Source organism: Schistocerca serialis, chromosome 6 (assembly GCF_023864345.2).
Source record: "Schistocerca serialis cubense isolate TAMUIC-IGC-003099 chromosome 6, iqSchSeri2.2, whole genome shotgun sequence".
NCBI lineage: Eukaryota > Metazoa > Arthropoda > Insecta > Orthoptera > Acrididae > Schistocerca > Schistocerca serialis.
The window spans coordinates 627,677,114-627,685,924 of record NC_064643.1 but is presented as its reverse complement, the minus strand read 5'-3'; the positions used below and the strand labels follow the sequence as shown (position 1 = coordinate 627,685,924).

At 45.3% G+C, this 8,811-nt stretch overlaps 1 pseudogene; it reads left to right on the top strand.

Annotated features, from left to right (window-relative positions):
* Nucleotides 1-7,510: 7,510 nt before the first annotated feature.
* LOC126485705 (5S ribosomal RNA) lies at nucleotides 7,511-7,628 on the top strand (annotated as a pseudogene).
* The last annotated feature ends 1,183 nt before the right edge of the window (nucleotides 7,629-8,811 follow it).

Below are 8,811 nucleotides of genomic sequence, written 5' to 3'. Positions count from 1 at the left end.
ACTAGCAGAGTGGCGTTATCCAGCAACGACCGTTAATTGGCTGACTGAAAACTTAGCCCACCAATGACGAGACGATACGCGAGAAATTCAGGACACTGAAAGACAAGTAAGAGTGACTTCAGGTGTGCCGCAGAGGAGTGTCGTAGGACCGTTGCTATTCACAATATACATAAATGACATGGTGGATAACATCGGAAGTTCACTGAGGCTTTTTGCAGATGATGCTGTGGTATATCGAGAGGTTGTAACAATGGAAAATTGTACTGAAATGCAGGAGGATCTGCAACGAATTGACGTATGGTACAGGGAATGGCAATTGAATCTCAATGTAGACAAGTGTAATGTGCTGTGAATACATAGAAAGATCCTTTATCAAAGCTACAATATAGCAGGTCAGCAGTTGGAAGTAGTTAATTCCATAAATTATCTGGGAGTACGCAATAGGAGTGGTTTAAAATGGAATGATCATATAAAGTTGATTGTCGGTAAATCAGATGACAGACTGAGATTCATTGGAAGAATCCTAAGGAAATGAACTACGAAAACAAAGGAAGTAAGTTACAGTACCCTTGTTCGCCCAGTGCTTGAATACTGCTCACCAGTGTGGGATCCGTACTAGATAGGGTTGATAGAAGAGATAGAGAAGATCCAACGGAGAGCAGCGCGCTTCGTTATAGGATCATTTAGTAATCGCGAAAGCGTTAGGGAGATGATAGATAAACTCCGGTGGAAGACTCTGTAGGAGAGACGCTCAGTAGCTCGGTACGAGCTTTTGTTGAAGTTTCGAGAACATACCATCAGCGAGGAGTCTAGCAGTATATTGCTCCCTCCTATATCTCACGAAGAGACCATGAGGATAAAATCAGAGAGATTAGATCCCACACAGAGGCATACCGACAATCCTTCTTTCCACGAACAATACGAGACTGGAATGGAAGGGAGAACCGATAGAGGTACTCAAGGTATCCTCCGCCACACAACGTCAGGTGGCTTGCGGAGTATGGATGTAGATGTAGATGTAGACAAGAGTCCGGGAAGGAGAAGAGACACTTAATGATTAGTTTTGTGATTATTCTGAGAGTGGCACTGGAGATATTTTCATGCGAAGTCACGCCAAATGATTCTCATGCTGTTTTGGATAGTTTTTTCCACTCAGTTTTCAGACTTTGTGTCTGATTCCCGCGTTCATCCCAATGACTGTAGTCTCGTTTCCCTTTCCGAATCAGATCGTCTTTCTTTCGATCCGAATTTAAATATTTAGAAATCCGACTATGTCTCCAGTGTCTGACCTCCACTTCCAAGTCTATCGCCTCCTCTGCAGTCTAATTACTGCAGACAAAAGGCGCCGCATGTGCATTGGGACCCAGCGAGTGGCTCCTCCGGCCAGCACAACTACCAGTTGGAGGTTTTACCTGGAATGCAGTTGAGTAGGAAATGTGAAAGAAGAAATGCATTAAGCTCCTCTGAGCGTCGCCCACAAAGTCACAGTAATGTATAGATGTGGAGATGATAGCTGCTGGCTCTCAATCAGTGGTCGCGAGACACCACTACGATTCGTCTGGAGATGGGCCGAACGTGTCACATCACGCCAGCCACACACACCTTCGCACACCATTTCTGCCATGTCGTGAGATGAAATGGTTAATTCTTACCCCACTTCCCCCCACCCTCTTCCACGGTATCGTCAATTACCAAGCTGCGTCTGCGCCCAGTAAATCAACCTTTAGAGTTTTGTATTTGTGACTTGGACATAACAACAAACGAAAAATTCCCTGTTTTATTAATCTGAAGTTACAATATTTTCGTATCAAGCGTGGGGTCACGTCCATCTCTTTTCCTTTTTAGTAAATTTCTAATGCCCAATGTGAGGCCCTGCTGTTTCCGTTTCCATTTGTCACCTAGTATCTTCTAAACAACGCGCGGTTACACTCTCCTCTTGTCACTCGCACTGTTCGGCACGCCATCGCAATAAGGAATCGTTCCATCTGAGTTTGTTTCAATCTTCACTTTAGAACAGCCTTTAGCACGTTCTGCAAGCTCAATTCTCTTGAGTTCGGCTGATACATGACACCGCAATATCTTTTCTGTAACTTCAGATAGTTTACTACGATTAGGCCTCAGTTAAAATTTGTAGCATCAGCTTATTTCACATGACTCAGGCACAGCCACCAAGAGTGATGGGACCGTCGCTAAGACAATGGTCGCAGGAGGAACTGGGTTCAAATCATCGTCATTTCTAAGGTTTCCATAAATCTCGTAAAGCACTTAAGGACAAGGCCGATTTACTACCGCATTCTTCCCTGATTATGGCATGTGCACCGTCTCCAATGAGCTTGTCAATGGAACCTTAATCTTCCTTCAATCTTTCTTTCCTAGCAGCGACATTCATTTTCTCTCCTGAATTACCTCGGAATTAAACGTAGTTTTTCTATCAACCCTTCCAAATGATCAAGACGTTACTGTTTCGGTAGGATATTGTGAGGCGTTAATACTGCTTAATATTGAACGACAAGATGTTTTAGAGCTGCTTAGCTGTAACAGTATTCACTTCTCTTTATAAAAAAAAGTATTTCCCATTAACAGCACTGTACTTGTTGAGCGTATACATACATGCAGACTCATCATCCCGGCCTTGGAGACCATGCTATGCTGATCGACCGCCGTGTCATCCTGTGCCTAATGGCGTCATTTGGATGCAGTATGGGAGGATGAGGGGTCAGCACGGCGCTCTCCCAATCGTTGTCAACTTTACAGCCTTTGGAACCGCTATTTCTCATTGATGTGGGTGCTCAGTTTGCGTTCCAGAGTTGAATACAAACTATCCCAGTCCTCTCGCACGTAGTACCAGAAACTAATAAGTGTCTTCAGTACATATGTCGGACACACTGACCGCCCAGCTACCGAGGCGGACCGATGATCATAAATCAGCTTTGTTTATGGAGGAGCCAGATGGTGGGGAAAGAACGGAATATTGGGGCTTAACATCATGTCCACGACGATGTGGTTAGAGACGGAACACCATCTTGAAGTGGGCAGGGATAGCCAGAGAAATCGGTTGGGGCCACTAAAATGAGCTCTCCCTCGATTCTCGTTAAGCGATAAAGGGAAATCAAGGAACACCTAAATCAGAATGGGTGCATAGGAATTAGAAACTTCGACCGTCCTTCTGTCACGTGTGGATCTAGTACAGGATCACTAAGAGTTACGGCTACTCGTCTGACGGACGGATTACCATCTACATTTCCACGCGCCGTCACTGCACTACACACTGTGAAGAGAATTAGATGTCGGGATTTCTGCCTTTTATAATATCGAACAGACTGAAACCTGTACTTTTTCGTAACTCGCCAAAGTGCGTAGACTAGAATTTTCTTCCAGTTGTAACTCAGTTCGACTGATAACTTGATAAGGTCTGGAAAATTCCTTGCTCGTCTATTCCGTAGGCAATTGTCTGTGTCCTGCGTGACTTTTCGCTTTTCCTTCATTAGGCTACCTGTTACATCTTTGCTCTTGATTCAAAAACCCACTTCTTATCCATTAAGAGTAAAAACTACAGGTAGCTGTGTGAGTTGTGGATCAAAAGATATTCTTGATGTTATTAAAGTATGACCATTTGCCCACATACGACATCGGTTTTCCTATATACGATATCATGTACAGTTTTCCCAGCATGAGGATCTACATCTATCTACATCCATACTCCGCAAGCCACCTGACGGTGTGTGGCGGAGGGTACCTTGAGTACCTCTATCGGTTCTCCCTTCTATTCCAGTCTCGTATTGTTCGTGGAAAGAAGGATTGTCGGTATGCCTCTATGTCGGCTCTAATCTCTCTGATTTTTTCCTCATGGTCTCTTCGCGAGATATACGTAGGAGGGAGCTATATACTGCTTGACTCCTCGGTGAAGGTATGTTCTCGAAACTTCAACAAAAGCCCGTACCGAGCTACTGAGCGTCTCTCCTACAGAGTCTTCCACCGGAGTTTATCTATCATCTCCCTAATGCTTTCGCGATTACTAAATGATCCTGTAACGAAGCGCGCTACTCTCCGTTGGATCTTCCCTATCTCTTCTATCAACCCCATCTGGTACGGATCCCACACTGCTGAGCAGTATTCAACCAGTGGGCGAACAAGGGTACTGTAACCTACTTCGTTTATTTTCGGATTGCATTTTCTTAGGACTCTTCCAGTCTGGCATCTGCTTTACCGACGATCAACTTTATATGATCATTCCATTTTAAATCACTCCTAATTCGTACTCCCAGATACTCATTTCATTCATTTACTGCCACAGCTGCAACTGCTTTCCTCGAGACACTCCTTTCCTGCAGTCACAACTTTCATTGGCGGTCGCTACAAGCTGCATTCTGCCAGCGATAAGCAGGTTAGTTCGCTCCCCGGCGCTGCAGACAGCTCGACCGGTTGTCCTAATGACGTCACCCGCTATCGTGATGTGGCACTGTGTGTCGGTGACGTCACATCCTTGATCGCTCATCGGTTGCGGCGATGGTCGCGGCCGATAAAGCGTGAGTTCGGCCGACCCTGACGGGGAGTAACGAAGCGCGGCTGCCATCTGCCGGCGAAGCCGACGCTACGGCTCGCCACTCGGTGGAATGTGGTTCCAGTGTCGGTTTTAAACGACTCGGCTGCTTTAATAATAATAGTATGGCTTCACTCTGCGGTTTGGTAGGTGATAATAAGTTTGTTGTACGACAGTGATAAAGCTTCATCACTGGCTGCCTCTTCCTCTGTGGCCCTGTCGTTTGTAGATATGCTGAAATGTTTCAGTGCAATGTAATGTTCGATACCGAGGGAACGGGTGCTGTAGTGTCAATTAAGATAACACGGTTCTGAAAACTGTGCTCTTTCATGGCTGCACTGTTCACGTGCTGTTGTCGCATATAAATTTGAATCACTTTCGCAACAAAACCACACAAGCCTATCAGTTGACTGTCACATGAGTATTATCTACGTCTGCCTGCTTCAGTCAACATGGCGCGGTAAGTGAATACGAATATAAGGCTACCAGTGGAAAAATGCTCCTATCAGAGCACAAAAAACTGCAAATATGATCCAGTTTATCCATCATTTTGATTTTCAGCTCCTTGTATTGGCCGTATTTGCAGTTAAAATTGTTGGATGTGAGGTCCGCCAGTTATGCAAAACACCGTTTTTCTCAGTACCCAAATATGTTTCGGCACCACTGTGCCATCATCAGTAGAATAAATAAAAACGAAAACCCACTGATGATGGCACTGTGGTGCCGAAACAAGTTTGGGTACTGAGAAAAACGGTGTTTTGCATAACTGGCGGACCCCACATCCAACCATTTTGATCCAGTTTAATTAAAAGACCCAGTCTGAAAAGCGTGGTACCAGCTGTCGCATATTACTTTCCTCAGCATCTTTAAAAATTTAGTCATGCGAAAATATTCGCGCTCTTTTTAACATGCAGCTCACCTCTCGCTGTCACAAAATCCGCTACTTATAACTATCTCACACCCACTGGCCCATTGCTGTAAGTCACTCATACGCACCCACTCCCATTTGTCAACTGTCACTCACTCATTCAGACCAACTCGTTGTCTTCAACTCTATGAATTTCATTAACCGTCACTGTCTCCTGTCTCACATGCACCGTCTCCTTCGTTTTGTCCTGCTACTACTGTCTCGTCTCCCTGTCTTCCACTTGCTCTCTCTTACTGCTACTATCTCATTCATTCATTCCCACTGATGCTGTCTCTTCTCACTGTCACTATTTTTCTCTTCCTCGTTGTCATTGTCACAAACTCTGTCTTTCATTATCTCTAGCTCTCATCCATTTCCACTTTATACTTCTCTTTATTCCTCCCATCTTGTACTGTCTCCTTCACTCTTTTCCTACCACTATTCTGTCACTCTCAGCTACGTTCCGCTGCCACTCTGCCCCTCCCTTTCTATCACACTACCGTTTTCTCTTTCGCTCTTTCTACACCGCAACCACTGTACTACGGTCCAGAATTTATTATTTTTCCGTTTCTTCCCCACTGCCGTTCTCTCCTTCTCTCTCAGAATAAAAAAACGCGAGTATGTTCGCACGACAAAATTTTTGGGGAAATTTGTAAGGGTGCTGAGTGAGGTAGAATGAGGTATCTGGTTCCCAACTTTTCAGTCAGAGTCTTTTAACTAAACAGGAGCATATTCGCCTTTCTGGTGGTTCGATAGGAGCATTTCTTCCACTGGTTTCCTTCTTTTCCCTGCTACAGTAGGACATGTAACTCGTATGAAAAGGACTAATGGGTATACAAAGTGTTGATAGTTTACTTATGTGAAAATGAAATACCGCAAAATCAATTTCATACCACGCATCGGACTTTACATGCACAAAAATATTGCATATGCTTCAGAACTACAACACGGGGTTCCCAGAACTCTTCTGATGATAACGGAGACACTTTAGGATATTTCTCCGTCTAAGTCATTTTATAAACTATGTTTTCGTCTCACACCGGATTTTACGTGCACAAAAAGGGTAACTTTGAACCTCTGTATCTCGAAAACGAATAAAGGTATCTAGAAAATTTTTGGAGTTGTTCGAGATCGGACTCTTACGAATACACCGTAAAAATTACAGCCATTTGCTGTGAACAGCGTCTTGGAATCCACGGCTCAGTTTTAATACCCAGAAACAGTGTTTTAGAAATGCAGAAGATGACACTTCTAGATATATGCCTAGAAAATATACCGTTAAAATGTGAGCAACTTCCTGCGATTAGTTATTTAGATACCAGCTGCTGAGCGAAAAAGTGGTGAAAACACTTTTTTCTGGCCGAGTCCGGCACACAGTTTTAATCTACCAGGAAGTTTCACATCAGCGCACACTCCGCTGCAGAGTGAAAATCTCATTCTGGAAACATCCCCCCAAGCTGTGGCTAAGCCATGTCTCCGCAACATCCTTTCGTTCAGGAGTGCTAGTTCTGTAAGGTTCGCAGGAGAATTCTGTAAAGTTTGGAAGGTAGGAGACGAGGTACTGGCGGAAGTAAAGCTGCGGGCACGGGACATGAGTAGTGCTTGGGTAGCTCAGTTGGTAGAGCACTTGCCGGCGAAAGGCAAAGGTCCCAAGTTGGAGTCTCGGTCCGGCACACAGTTTTAATCTGGCAGGATGTTTCACTTTTCTCTGGTTTTCTCAGGAAACGCTCATGAACTAAATGATGCATCCATAAGACCATTAAGGCGCACCCTAGGCCACATCTAATGCAAAAAGAATCAACAGATTTCTTCCGTCTGCCTAAGCCGGAGGAAGTGCACCAAGCGAGGTGACGCAGTACTTAGTACATTGGACTCTTATTCGGGAGGAGGACGGTTCAAACCCTCGTCCGGCCATCCTGATTTGGGTTTTCTGTGATTTCCCTAAATCGCTTCAGGCAAATGCCGGGATGGTTTCTTTGAACGGGTAGGGCCGATTCCCTTCCACATCCTTCATTAACCCGAGCTTGTGCTCCGTCTCTAATAACCTCCTTCTCCTGGAGGAAGCCAACGGCCTTGCCGCAGTGGTAACACCGGTTCCCGTCAGAACACCGAAGTTAAGCGCTAGCGGCCTGGGCTACCACTTGGATGGGTGACCATCCGGTCTGCCGAGCGCTGTTGGCAAGCGGGGTGCACTCTGCCCTTGTGAGGCAAACTGAGGAGCTACTTGATCGAGAAGTAGCGGCTCCGGTCTCGTAAACTGACATACGGCAGGGAGAGCGTTGTGCTCACCGCATGCCCCTCCATATCCGCACCCCGTGACGCCTGCGGGCTGAGGATGACACGGCGGCTGGTCGGTACCGTTAGGTCTTCATGGCCTGTTCAGGCGGAGTTTCTCCTGAAGGAAGTGCTCAATATCCAAACTTTGATTCTGTACTGTAGGATAGTTACAGTAAGACGCTCCTTCTGTTGGGCGTACAAATGGTCCTTAGCTCAAGGGCTATTCAGAACGCTTGACCCTACCTTTCCGTCACCAATAGAACCCGAGGTATGAGCCCCCGTCGTATTTATGCGTGCCGATTTGGAAGATATTGCTACCGATAACACACACCCGTTGTCTTAAATTCTGCAATAAATTACGTGTAAGACATGTAGACGCACCACAAAAGACTTGCATTGTTATCATTCAAACAAACCTTCTAACATTACACCCCACACTGTGCTTCGACGAGCGTTCCAGTATTCATCACTCTATCGGAGAATCCAAACACTCTCACTTTCCGCGACGATCGCCAACAATCGTTCCCCAAAGAAACACAAGCGACGCTAACGACGTACTATCGATACATACAAAGATACGCAGCATACATGATGGTTGAAGGAAGAACTAATAGGCTGAGGGGCGGAAAATCTTCAAGTGCATAACTCCTGGTGACCAAAGTTTTCTCCAACGTCGTGGTCTAAATTCCACAGTGCCTCGTGAACTGTGAGAAGTGGACACTAGTCAATATAGATCCATACTGTGAAAAATCACTGTGAAGTGCATGGCAGAGGGTTTCTTCGCACTGTTCCACATATTAGGTTTCCTCTCTTTCCATTGGCATATTAGATGAAGGAATGATGAATATTCAAGTAACTCCAGTGCGTTGCCTACTGTAATTGGTCTAGTCTTTGCGGTTTCTATGAGATTGATCCGTAGGGGGCTGTACTATATCTTCCAGACTGGTCAATTTATACTGTTCCTTGAAGCTTTGTAAATAAGCCTTCGCCTCATAGTTGGCGTATTCCTTAAGGTGTCTAGCAGTTTAGGTTCTCCCGTGAGGCGAACAAAGCTGTGACTTCGTCCTGCCCTTCTCTGAACACGTTC